Below are 13,223 nucleotides of genomic sequence, written 5' to 3'. Positions count from 1 at the left end.
TATTCCCCATGCTGCGTGCATTGGTATACAGGCATTTCAGAGAGCCAGTCAAGCATGCAAGCTTCCCAGGAGAGGTGCAAGAGGATCCTCCATAGCCATGTTGCATGCTGTCTCCCCTGGCTGCATGCACCCGCTGGAGGCATCCTGACTTGAGCGGTGTTTTACTGATTCCCCTGCCACTATACCACTCCCCTTCCCCCATCTTGCCTAGTTTAAAACCCTCCTTACCAGGCTGGCCAGCCTGTTGGCAAAGACACGCGTGCCCTGCTTGGTAAGGTGGATCCCATCTCTCCCCATCAGCTGTTGATCTTCAAACAGGGTCCCATGGTCATAGAAACCAAAGCCCTGTTGCCAACACCAGCGGCGCAGCTGGTGCCAGGTGGGTGTCTCCTGGCCCATCAGCAATAATTTTCCCCTTTCAACTGTCCAAGTTTAGTCAGATCATGCACCCACACAGCACGCCCTGGAGACCCAAAGCTGCCTGGTTGCTGGGTGGGCCGCAAGGAATCTATTTCCTGGATAGTGGGGACCCCTATCCACTCACATATCAGTTGGGCTATTTGGTCTCCCTGTGTACATCGCAGGGGTCGGGTTCTGGTGTAATGGATCACAACCTTCACCTCCTCAAGGTAGTTTGAGTCAATGACCCCTGCAATGATGTCCACCTCTCCAGACAGCTAAGCTTTTGCAGGGCACCAAGCGACCATAATACCCTTGAGGTATGGCAACAGCCAACCCCATACTCACAAGATGACAGCTCTCCGGTTCTAGGGTTATTTCTTTGCGTGGCAATCGCAGACCCAACCCTGCACTCCTGGGCATAGCTCACAATGGGGAAGCAGGCTTGGGGGTGCAGCCGTTGCACTCTAAGCACACGCGGCCGCTCCATGGATTCCCCTTTGAAATGAGCACATGGAGGAGAGCCATGCGGTGGGCGGTCACTGAGGCAGGCAGTTGCCTGACGAACGTTTTTGCTCCAGCCCATGATTGTACCAGTAGGGGACAACTTGTGCAGCTGCTCTTTGAGCAGCTCGTTCATTCGCTCTATCAATCCTGCCCTTTGCAGATGGTGGGGTATGTGATATGTCCAGGCTATTCCTCGCTCTCCAGCCCAATCTTGAACGTCATTCCCTGTAAAATGAGTGCCCTGATCACTTTGGATTTCCACCAGGGAACCATATAACCCAATCAAGTCTTCTAATGCCTTTCTTAATGGTGTGAGCCTGGGTAGCTGCGGCACAAGAGTGGGTGTGCGATGGACCAGAGCAGGCATCTACAGCGGTCAAGACATAGCTGCGCTGCTGGCTCTCTGGTGAGGGTCCAATAGAATCAATTTGCCGCTCCTCCCCAGGCTTTTGCCCTCTGCAGATATAACGCTTTTTGCTCTGCAACTGCTGTGGAGCTAAGCGGGTGCAATGGAGGCAACACTGCCTGGCCTGTTTTTGTGCCGCTGGCAGCTCCCTCTCCGTGCACGCTGCCGGCGGGACAGTGGGTGTCGCGGGTCCCCCCTGCGCTCCCCAGGCTGCTCGCCGCGCTCCCCCAACCCCAGGGGCTGCGTGCGCTGCTCCGGCTGGAGCTGCAGCCACCGTTGGAGCAGCTCTGCGCTGGGTTCGCCGTCCACCTCCCCCGACGGCATGCCGCTCGCCGCAGGTCTCGGAACACAGAGCCGCGACTCGCCCTTTCTTTGTGGTTCACGTTTACCCGCCTGTTTCCCAGCTGCCCACCTCTGCTAACAGAGGACGCCTCTGCTACCCGGGAGAGCAGCGCTGCGGCCTCCCCCACTGTGCCCGCCCCCCAATCACAGGTAGCACCATCGCTTTAAGATGCAGGGGGGGTGGGCGGTTCACAGCACCCTACTCCAGATGGTTTTGCTCATGGGGATCTGATCTGGTCCGGTAAGCTCGGGGGAGTAAATTCCGGACAGCATTCCTGATTGCCGCAGCCGGTTCATTCCTGCCGCGATAGCGGTCCACCCGGTGAGCCCGTCATCGATGTCCGCGGCAGTCGGCCAGGTTAACCGCGCCGCGCCCAGCACCCACTCCATTAGGGAGGGGGGAACACTTCGGCTTTGCTACTGCGGGGTATGGAGGGTGTCGCGCAGCCTGGGATCCTGGGGCATGGCCCCCGTCCCATCGAGCTCCCCTCTAGTAAAATAAACCGCAACTGCCCCATCATCCCGCAGCCTCAACAGCCACTCTAACAACCCTTCATGGGGCTGCTGCTGGTAGCGCCCCTGCACATCCTGCAGCTCTGACGCTTTAAAATCGCGAGTAGTTGTGGTCCCTTGCAGATGGGCTGCGCTCGGTCCAGTAAGCGGCTGCGCTGCCCCCTCATGCTCGGGGTCCGACTCCGAGCTGGGGCTCGTCAGGGCCCCAGATGTTGCCATCCCAAGTTTCCGGATCCCCATCCACTTTTTGCACCAGTGCCCACACTGCCAGGGATGGAAATCTCGTCGCCTCCCTGTCACCGCCGGTGATTTGCAATGTGGGCAGCCACAACAGCACACTGGTGCTCCAGCTTCTCGGCTTGACCCATGGTTGCAGTTGTGACCTCCTGGGACAGCTGGCAAGCCTCCTTAGCAGCTTCGAGACCGCTTTCCACCTGCCCGTTTCGCTGGCGCTGCGTCAGCAACGCCTCGTCCGGGGTGCGGAGCGCAGTCAGCGAGACCCACCCCAGATCCCCCGCTGCCTTTCGCGCCACCAGCCCTGCTTTCTCCAGCCGGAGCTTGGAGACCAGTTCCACGAGCCGCTCTGGGGATCCCCCTGGCTCACTCTCTAGCTCCGGCCACATTGCGGGGGGCGACCCGCCCCACCAGCTCGCGAGCCATGGGTTCCCATCAACCCGTAGCGGGCCACCCGGGAACATGACTCCCCTCCTCCCCCTTGTCCTCTCACCCCCAAAGAGGCATCTCCGCAATGGTGCCCTGCCAGCTACGCCAAATGTGACCGCAAGGCGGGCAAGGGAGGGTTGGATCCTTGCAGAGGGAGGACTTCAAGGTTTGTGAGGGGTTAAACGGGATAGATTTAATGAAGGGCTTGCACACCAGGCTGTGCGGGGAGCCCCAGGAACCGCGCGGAGGGGCTGTGGATGGGAGGCTGCTGGAGTCACGGGTCAGACACCCAGGCGAGACTCGACTCATTGTATCCTAAGGGCCCCTTAAATCTACTAGAGCTATTTCCTTATCTCAGCTGTGCTAACCTTGAGTAGCTACTGTCCGGGAAGCAGCTAGACACTGCTGACAAAATGGAATACGCATGCCTGGCCCTGATAGGAATTCAGTCAGTGTGCAGTTTCACATCCTGGGGCTGCTACCTGCAGGAGATCTGGCGAGGAGTTAGTTGACTGACAGTCACCTGCACCCAATTATCTGCCACCTAGCAACATTCACAAGTTAAGCTATTTTTTCCCACCTATGACACAGGTTAAGCAAATAATTTATTGATTTTTTTTCCCCTCCTTCATCCTATTATCTGAAGGTTTACTTTCTGAATTATATGGCTGCTCATATGGTGAAAGGGAAAGCTTTAATTCAGGTTAACCCTAGTCCACTTGGGGTGTCAGCAATTAACATCTTTACTTACAGCTCAAGGACCATGCAGTCTTTTTCCCCAGTAAAGGATAGGGAGTAACATTGAGTCGAATGCCAGGGTAAAAGCTGTTACAGCTACTGGGAGCAGTACTGGAATGGGAGAAGATGAAAAAAGAAGTTTTAACTTGTTTTGTTTTTACAAGAGCAGAATATGTCAGTATATCAGTAATAGCCTTAACTGTCTTTATCAGGCATGAAAAATAAAATATCAATTCTAGGTGTACAGATTAAGCATTTTATCTGCTTTCATGAGCCGAAGTGCACAATTTCTTCTTTTAAACAAGCTTAATTTAAACTCACTTTAAAACTTTGTGGGTTTTTTTCTGGTAAGAATTTTGCCTAATGATTATGTTAAATATCAACCCCAAATTGGGAAGGAGCAGCTAATATGCTGGAGGACAGGACTGCTATTCAGAGGGACCCAGACAGGCTGGAGAAATGAGTTGACAGGAACCTCGTTTGAGTTCAAAGTTCTTGCAGCTGGGCTGAAATAACTCCATACAACAATACAGGCTGGGGCCAACTGGCTAGGAAGCAGCTCTGCAGAAGAGGTCCTGGGGGGTTCTGGTGGACAAGCTGAACATGAGGCAGCAGCAAAGTAGGCCAGCCACATAATGGACTATATTAGTAAGAACTTAGCCAGCAGGTTGAGGGAGGTGAGCTCATATTTGGAGTTCTGTGTCCAGTTTTGGGCTCCCCAGTACAAGAGAGACAGGACATACTGGAGTGAGTCCACTCCAGGGGCTGGAACACGTGATATGAGAGGCTGAGAGATCTGGGTTTGTTCAGCCTGAAGAAGAGAAGACTAAGGGGAGACCTTATTGCTGTCTACAACTACTTGATCATAGGATACAGAGAATTCAGTGCTAGACTCTTCCCAGAGCTGCACAGTAATGCCACAAGAAGCAACAGACACAAGTTGGAACATGGGAAATCCCAGGTAGATATTAGGATTTTTTTTTTTAAAAGCATGACACTGGTCAAGTACTGGAAAAGGGCCCCATAGAGGCTTTAGAACTTCCATCCTTGGAGATGGAAGACACTCCATCTCAGACTCAACTGGGCAAGTCTGTGTGCAATATGATTTAATTAAATCTGCTTTGAGCAAGGGTTTGGACTAGATTTACATTTACATTTAAAATGGCAGGACTATTTAATCATCCTGCTGTAAGACAACTCTAGGCTAATATTGCCACATGCTGCAATCACCTGTCTAGCACCCTCTCCAGTAACCACCTGTATTGAGAACACCTGCAGAAGATCTGGCGAGGAGTCAGTGACTGGCAGAGTACATGGTAGCAGCCCCAGCATGTGAAACTGCACACTGACCAGATTCTTGTCAGGGCCAGGCATGTATGTTCCATTTTGTCAGCAATGTCTAGCTGCTTCCTGGACAGCAGCTACTCAAGGTTAGCACAGCTGAGATAAGGAAATAGTTCTAGTAGATTTAAGGGGGCCCTCAGGATACGCAAGTGAGTCCCGCCTGGGTGTCTGACCCACGTGTTCAGCAGCCTCCCATCAGCGACCCCTCCACACGGTTCCTGGGGCTCCCCGCACAGCCTGGAGTGCAAGCCCTTCATTAAATCTATCCTGTTTAACCCCACATGAACCTTGAGTGTTGCACTATGCTGGTATCTGACCCTCCCTTTCCTGCCTTGCAATCACATCACCTGATAACCAAAAGGTGACAAAGGCCCCTATGCACAGAGAGTTGCAAAACCCCAGGAGGGAAAACGCCTCTCAGACTTAAAGTTTTGCATCCCATTCCCCGTGATGTCCTTTGCAACGTTCTCTTTCCAGAGGGACATGCACAACCCATCGCAGTTCAACACTTGGGCCTCAGTATCTGTGCCATCACTGACCGAGTTTGCCTTCTAGGTCACAACCATTTTATCCTCGCTCCACTATCTTTTCCCTATCCTGTTTTAGATGATGAGTCCCCCAGACTCACCTATTAAAGAAGCCTGCCCTCCAATTCACCACCCTGCATGAGGGTATTTGGTTTACTGATGGCTCTGCAATTTTCTGCAATAATGTTTGGTTTGGGCATGCTGCTGCCATCCACACTACAGATGGCCAAGTCATTACAGCTGATTGTAGAGGTAGTGCCCAGATGGCTGAACTCTTAGCCCACTGTTTAGCCATTTGTTCTTCTGCCCACACTCTATATACAGAATCCTGGGCTGTTTTCACTGGGTGCACTTGTTGGCATTCCTCTTGGAAGGCATGCTCCTTCCAAACCTGCACTGGGGAAATTTGGGACCACCCCCTCTGGGAAGAAATCTGGGACTATGCTCATTACCACACCTTAACTGTAGGCCATGTTGATTCTCACTCTACCTATCCCACAGCAGCAGCTGTGTAGAATGCCTGTGCAGATGCCACTGCTGCGCTCAGAGAGGTGGAAGCAGATGATGATGAGACAAAGCTGATCACAGCCCAGTAGTAGCAGCTGAAACTGAGAAAGCTCTAGCACAAACATCCAGCCTGGACCGCAGAACTGCTACTGCTCCCTCCTTGTAGGATCCTGAACTCCACCTTCTCATGGTCACTGCAGCCGAGGCTGCCCCCAACCTTCAAATCTCCAACCAGCCTTTCCTTGTTTGTTAGTACAAGGTCCAGGAGCACACCAGGAACATTGTCAGAATATGCAGGGATGTGACAAGGAAGGCCAAGGCCCATTTGGAATTAAATCTGGCAAGGGATGTCAAGGACAACAAGAAGGGCTTCTTCAAATACATCAATAGCAAAAGGAAGACTAGGGAAAACGTGGGCCCACTGCTGAATGGGGTGGGTGCCCTGGTGACGAAGGATACAGAGAAGGCAGAGATATTGAATGCTGCCTTTGCTTCAGTCTTCACTGCTAAGGCCAGTCCTCAGGAATTCCAGACCTTGGGGACAAGAGAGGAAGGCTGGAGAAAGGAAGACTCTCCCTTGGTCGAGGAGGATCAGGTTAGAGATCTTTTGTCCAAACTTGACATCCATAAATCCATGGGCCCTGATGGGATGCACCCACGAGTGCTGAGGGAGCTGGCGGATATTCTTGCTAGGCCACTCTCCATCATCTTTGAAAGGTCCTGGAGATCAGGAGAGGTGCCTGAGGACTGGAAGGAAGCCAGTGTCACCCCAGTCTTCAAAAAGGGCAAGAAGGAGGAGCCAGGGAACTACAGGCCTGTCAGCCTCACCTCCATCCCTGGAAAGGTGGTGGAACAGCTCCTCCTGGAGGTCATCACTAAGCATCTGGAGGACAAGAAGGTGATCAGGAGTAGTCAGCATGGATTCACCAAAGGGAAATCATGCTTGACCAATCTGATAGCCTTCTATGACGGAATGACTGGCTGGGTAGATGAGGGCAGAGCAGTGGATGTTGTCTCCCTGGACTTCAGCAAGGCTTTTGACACTGTCTCCCATCACATCCTCCTAGGTAAGCTCAGGAAGTGTGGGTTGGATGAGTGGACAGTGAGGTGGATTGAGACCCGGCTGGATGGCCGAGCTCAGAGGGTTGTGGTCAGCAGTGCAAAGTCTAGTTGGAGGCCAGTCACTAGTGGTGTCCCCCAGGGGTCAGTCCTGGGTCCAGTCTTGTTCAATGTATTCATCGATGACCTGGAGGAAGGGACAGAGTGCACCCTCAGCAAGTTTGCTGATGATACTAAACTGGAGGGAGAGGCTGACACACCAGAAGGCTGTGCTGCCATTCAGAGGGACCTGGACAGGCTGGAGAGATGGGCAGAGGGGAACCTCATGAAGTTCAACAAAGGCAAGTGCAGGGTCCTGCCCCTAGGGAGAAATAGCCCCATGCACCAGTACAGGCTGGGGGCTGACCTGCTGGAAAGCAGCTCTGCAGAGAAGGACCTGGGAGTGCTGGTGGACAACAAGTTGACCATGAGCCAGCAGTGTGCCCTTGTGGCCAAGAAGGCCAAGGGTATCCTGGGCTGCATTAGGCAGAGTGTTGCCAGCAGGTCGAGGGAGGTGATCCTGCCCCTCTACTCAGCCCTGGTGAGGCCTCACCTGGAGTGCTGTCTCCAGTTCTGGGCTCCCCAGGACAAGAGAGACATGGCACTACTGGAGAGAGTCCAGCGGAGGGCTGCAAAGATGATGAGGGGACTGGAGCATCTCTCCTATGAGGAAAGGCTGAGAGAGCTGGGCCTGTTCAGCCTGGAGAAGAGAAGACTGAGGGGGGATCTGATCAATGTGTACAAGTATCTGAAGGGAGGATGTCAAGAGGATGAGGCCAGTCTCTTCTCAGTGGTGCCAAGTGACAGGACAAGAGGCAATGGGCACAAACTAAAACACAGGCAGTTCCATCTGAACATGAGGAAAAACTTCTTTCCTGTGCGGGTGACAGAGCACTGGACCTGGTTGCCCAGAGAGGTTGTGGTGTCTCCATCCCTGGAGATATTCAAAAGCCATCTGGACAGGGTCCTGGGCAGCCTGCTCTAGGTGACCCTGATTGAGCAGGGGGGTTGGACTGTGTGATCTCCAGAGGTCCCTTCCTACCTCAACCATTCTGTGATTCTGTTATCCTCATAACTTTCATCCACGCTCCTTCTGGGAAATCCATACCTCTGGTGACTCCTGGTTTACTAAATTTACGGGACAAATGGGAAACCCTGGCACACAGAACCTCACCACACTACTACAGGTAGAAGGAGAAACCCACAGTACCCCCGTATGGGATCCTTCTTTAAGACAATATTATTCCTCAATACCCCAAGGATGAAACATCATTGTAAGTTGCAAGATTGTCAACCATTTGATGGGGAACACCCACATATCGGTCAAAGGACCAGCCCAGCAGAGGACTGCTAGTCAACGGGTCATCTGTCTACGCCAAGCCGTTTGTAGTATAACTTTTACACTTTCCCACCCTGTTGAAATAGTCTGCCTTTGGGCAGAAGACCCAGTAGGTCTCGCCTTCAAGATTAAAATCAACCCCTTACTTCCAAGACGGTCTCCCACTTTCCTTCCCACAGCCACAACGGCTGTGTCTCTTACTCTTTCAACTATCTTTCCCAACTCACTCCCCCAACTCTTTCCCCATCATCACAGAAGTAGGTCCCTACGTGATCCGGAAAAAATCATATGCGACAATTACTCCTAGATCCCAACTGATCCCTGCAATGGATAGAATTGACACTATTGACCAACATATCAAGAGTAAACCCACAGCGTACCCCCTTTTCAGCCACAGGTCATGTAGGGTGGTTAGCTTGGTGCCGTACTGTACCCCAACAGAACTCTCAAACACATAGAGATCTTACAGGCTATTTAGGGATGGGCATGGGGTACTCAACAGTGTTGACGCAGAAATCCTAGCTAATAAACTAGACGCAATGGTTACCACACTGCAAAACCTTCACATCTCCTTACAGTCCTCATTATCTAAGTTAGGAATGGAACAATAGTTAACAACAAACACCCTCCCTTTATGGGAACGTCTGAATCATGACAACTGCATTCTATTACTAAACACCTTAGGGACAACCCAAAGGAACGTTTCCTTAGCCTTGAGCTGCCACCAGGCCCAAACATAGGTCCAAGCAGCTGTAGCTGGAATCCTAAGGGAAGGTGACAGTGGGGTTCTACCCACTGAAATCCATAAAATCATCAGTGAGGTGGACAGTGAGGTGGATTGAGAACTGGCTGGATGGCCGAGCTCAGAGGGTTGTGGTGAATGGCGCAGAGTCAAGTTGGAGGCCTGTGGCTAGTGGTGTCCCCCAGGGGTCAGTCCTGGGTCCAGTCTTGTTCAATGTATTCCTCAATGACCTGGAGGAAGGGACAGAGTGCACCCTCAGCAAGTTTGCTGATGATACTAAACTGGGGGGAGAGGCTAACACACCAGAAGACTGTGCTGCCATTCAGAGGGACCTGGACAGGCTGGAGAGGTGGGCGGAGAGGAACCTCATGAAGTTCAACAAAGGCAAGTGCAAGGTCCTGCACCTAGGCAGGAATAATCCCATGCACCAGTACAGGCTGGGGACTGACCTGTTGGAAAGTAGCTCTGCAGAGAAGGACCTGGGAGTGCTGGTGGACAACAAGTTAAACATGAGCCAGCAGTGTGCCCTGGTGGCCAAGAAGGCCAATGGGATCCTAGGGTGCATTAGGCAGAGTGTTGCCAGCAGGTCGAGGGAGGTGATCCTGCCCCTCTACTCAGCCCTGGTGAGGCCTCACCTGGAGTCCTGTGTCCAGTTCTGGGCTCCCCAGTACAAGAGAGACATGGCACTCCTGGAGAGAGTCCAGCGGAGGGCTACCAAGATGATTAGAGGGCTGGAGCATCTCTCCTATGAAGAAAGACTGCAAGAGCTGGGCCTGTTCAGCCTGGAGAAGAGAAGATTGAGAGGGGATCTCATCAACGTGTACAAGTATCTGAAGGGGGAGTGTCAAGAGGATGAGGCCAGTGTCTTCTCCGTGGTGCCCAGCAACAGGACAAGAGGCAATGGGCAGAAACTGAACCACAGGAAGTTCCATCTGAACCTGAGAAAAAACTTCTTCACTGTGAGGGTGACAGAGCATTGGAACAGGTTGCCCAGAGAGGTGGTGGAGTCTCCTTCGCTGGAGATATTCAAAACCCGTCTGGATGTGATCCTGGGCAATATGCTCTAGGTGACCCTGCTTGAGCAGGGAGGTTGGACTAGATGATCTCCAGAGGTCCCTTCCAACCTAAACGATTCTGTGATTCTGTGATTCTGTGATCTAGGATAATGCCACCAAATGACAATTACAAGCCTGGTAGCGCATGGTGAACTTTACCTATGATGCAGATATGGATTTATCCATCACCTGTGTACTAACTGTACAAAATGCTACCACTGAGCGAATCTACCCCATTGTATCCCTGGGCCTACACCAAGCCAGATCTGTGATCTATTCCATGGATCACTGACAGTGGGCCGAGTGGGAAGTCAAGGCATGGTAATCCGTAGACATCGAGGATTGCATCCCTGAACAAGGACTGGGGTTCATGTGCAAAGGGGATTCCCTTAGAACTTCTGATGTGTGCCTTAATACCCCCAGCGGAGTTTGTCATTTTGCAATACATCCTGACGAACACACCAAGACCATACTTGTTTACACTGGAAATGGCTGCATATGTTTACAGTCTTTGTGTCCTTTTGTATATATTGACTCTATGATTAATCACATCTTACCTAAGAATACTAACCTATGTATTTGTAGTTTTACTATGCTATCCAGATGTGATTTTATCTATACCACTCCAATTGTTACTCATCAATTATTGTCTACCAATTATACCCTCTATCACCATATCATCCCTACCCCTATTGGTATGAACCTATCATTGATTGAACATCTGTTACAGCATATGGACTTGCAACAGTTATTAAGGCAGGTGAAAGATCAAGCGCAACAAATTTTAATTACTATCCACCATGATATCACAGAAATCACACAAATACCAGTATGTGTCCAGAAAATTGCCAGACATGGTGGAAATCTCTCCTAGGATGGGTCTTCTACTGAAACAGGGATACTAAATACCTTGCTTCATCCCCTAGTTATCAATCATCCTCGTTTTGTGTGGACTTTTGCTTGTTTTAATAAATTGTATATTCGCATTTGGTTTTTAGCTTGCACTATTTTAATGGTTTCTCAGCATGCCATATTCTTAACTACCTTGACTCAGCCCAGCCCTTTGCCACCCAACCAACTTTATAATCAGGCACTCTTCCTAGCTAAACACCCATGGGGAAGTGGGTGGCATTGACATCAGTCCTGGCCTTATGCCATCACGACAAGAAAACCACCCTTTCCCTGTTGAGTCGCATAAGCAAGGAGTGAAAATGTAAGGCAACTCTAGGTTAATATTGCCTCATGCTGTAATCACCCATCTAGCACCCCCTCTAGTAATCACAAGGTGACAAAGGATCTTATGCATAGGATTGCAAAACCCCAGGAAAGAAAATGCCCTGAAGGATGTAACAAGGTGATAATGGGCTCAGGAGTCTAGATAGTGCTATCCAGATTCAAGGAATAGAAGGGACCTATCTGACTGGGGAATTTGGAATTCCCCAAGCCCATCAGCTGGTCTGAGTCACTCACCTAAAGAAACCATGCTCTGGTTCCTGCAAGCCTGCCTAGCATCCGTGGTTTTGTGAGTACTTGTGTTCCTAGATATTAACCCTAGCTCGGCATTATTGAGGAGGCCAAAGTTAGCTCTCCTGAAGTCCAGGGTTGCAATCTTACTTATTGCCCTGCTTCCTCCTCCCAGGATCCTGAACTCCACCATCTCATGGTCACTGCAGTCAAGGCTGCCCTCGACTTTCAGGTCTCCAACCCTTCCTTGTTTGTAAGTACAAGGTCCAGCAGAGCACATATGCTCGTTGGCTCCTCCATCACCTGTATCAGGTAGTTGTCACTGATGCGCTCCAGAAACTTCCTGGATTGCTTGTGTCCTGCTGTGTTGTTCCTCCAGCAGGTATTGGGGTGGTTCAAGTCTCCCATGAGGACCAGGGCCTGCGAACATGAGGCTACTTCCAGCAGTCTGTAGAAGGCCTCATCTACTTCCTCTTCCTGATCAGGTGGCCTGTAGCAAACACCCAAAACAGTGTCACCCATGTTAGTCTGCCCCTTAACCCTTAGCCATAAGCTCTCGAACCTGCTCATCATCCACTCCCTAGGCAGAGCTCCACGCATTCCCACTGCTCTCTCACATAAAGGGTGACTCCCTCTCCTTGCCTTCCTGGCCTGTCCTTCCTGAAGAGCCTGTATCCATCCATTGCAGCATTCTAGTCATGCTAGCTGTAGAGAGGACACCTGTGGAAGACCTGGCAAGGAGTCAGTGACTAGCAGAGTACATGATAGCAGCCCCAGAGTGTGCTCTCTACACTGATTGAAACATGAACCTTGAGTGCCTCTCTCCACCGGGATCCGACCCTCCCTTGCCCACCTTGCAGTCACATTTGGCGTAGCCAGCAGGATACCAGTGCGGAGATGTCTCTTTGGGGGGTGAAAGGACAAGGGGGAGGCGGGGAGCTGTGTTCCCGGGTGGCCCACTACGGGTCGATGGGCACCTGTGGCTCGCGAGCTGGTGGGGCAGGTCGCCCTCACAGCGTGGCCAGAGCTAAAGGCAGCGGGGGATCTGGGGTGGGTCTCGCTGACTGCGCTCCGCACCCCGGACGAGGCGTTGCTGACGCAGCGCCAGCGAAACGGGCAGGTGGAAAGCGGTCTCGAAGCTGCTAAGGAGGCTTGCCAGCTGTCCCAGGAGGTCACAACTGCAACCATGGGTCAAGCCGAGAAGCTGGAGCACCAGTGTGCTGTTGTGGCTGCCCACATTGCAAATCGCCGGCGGTGACAGGGAGGCGACGAGATTTCCATCCCTGGCAGTGTGGGCACTGGTGCAAAAAGCGGATGGGGATCCGGAAACTTGGGATGGCAACATCTGGGGCCCTGACGAGCCCCAGCTCGGAGTCAGACCCCGAGCATGAGGGGGCAGCGCAGCCGCTTACCGGACCGAGCGCAGCCCATCTGCAAGGGACCACAACTACTCGCGATTTTAAAGCGTCAGAGCTGCAGGATGTGCAGGGGCGCTACCAGCAGCAGCCCCATGAAGGGTTGTTAGAGTGGCTGTTGAGGCTGCGGGATGATGGGGCGGTTGCGGTTTATTTTACTAGAG

At 51.9% G+C, this 13,223-nt stretch overlaps 2 pseudogenes; both read left to right on the top strand.

Annotated features, from left to right (window-relative positions):
• Positions 1-8,189: 8,189 nt before the first annotated feature.
• On the top strand, positions 8,190-9,225 carry LOC138064222 (uncharacterized; annotated as a pseudogene).
• Positions 9,226-10,310: 1,085 nt separating this feature from the next.
• On the top strand, positions 10,311-11,054 carry LOC138064221 (uncharacterized; annotated as a pseudogene).
• The last annotated feature ends 2,169 nt before the right edge of the window (positions 11,055-13,223 follow it).

Source organism: Struthio camelus, chromosome W (assembly GCF_040807025.1).
Source record: "Struthio camelus isolate bStrCam1 chromosome W, bStrCam1.hap1, whole genome shotgun sequence".
Lineage (NCBI taxonomy): Eukaryota > Metazoa > Chordata > Aves > Struthioniformes > Struthionidae > Struthio > Struthio camelus.
Note: the sequence above shows the minus strand (reverse complement) of the source record. Positions and strands in the feature narration are given on the sequence as shown.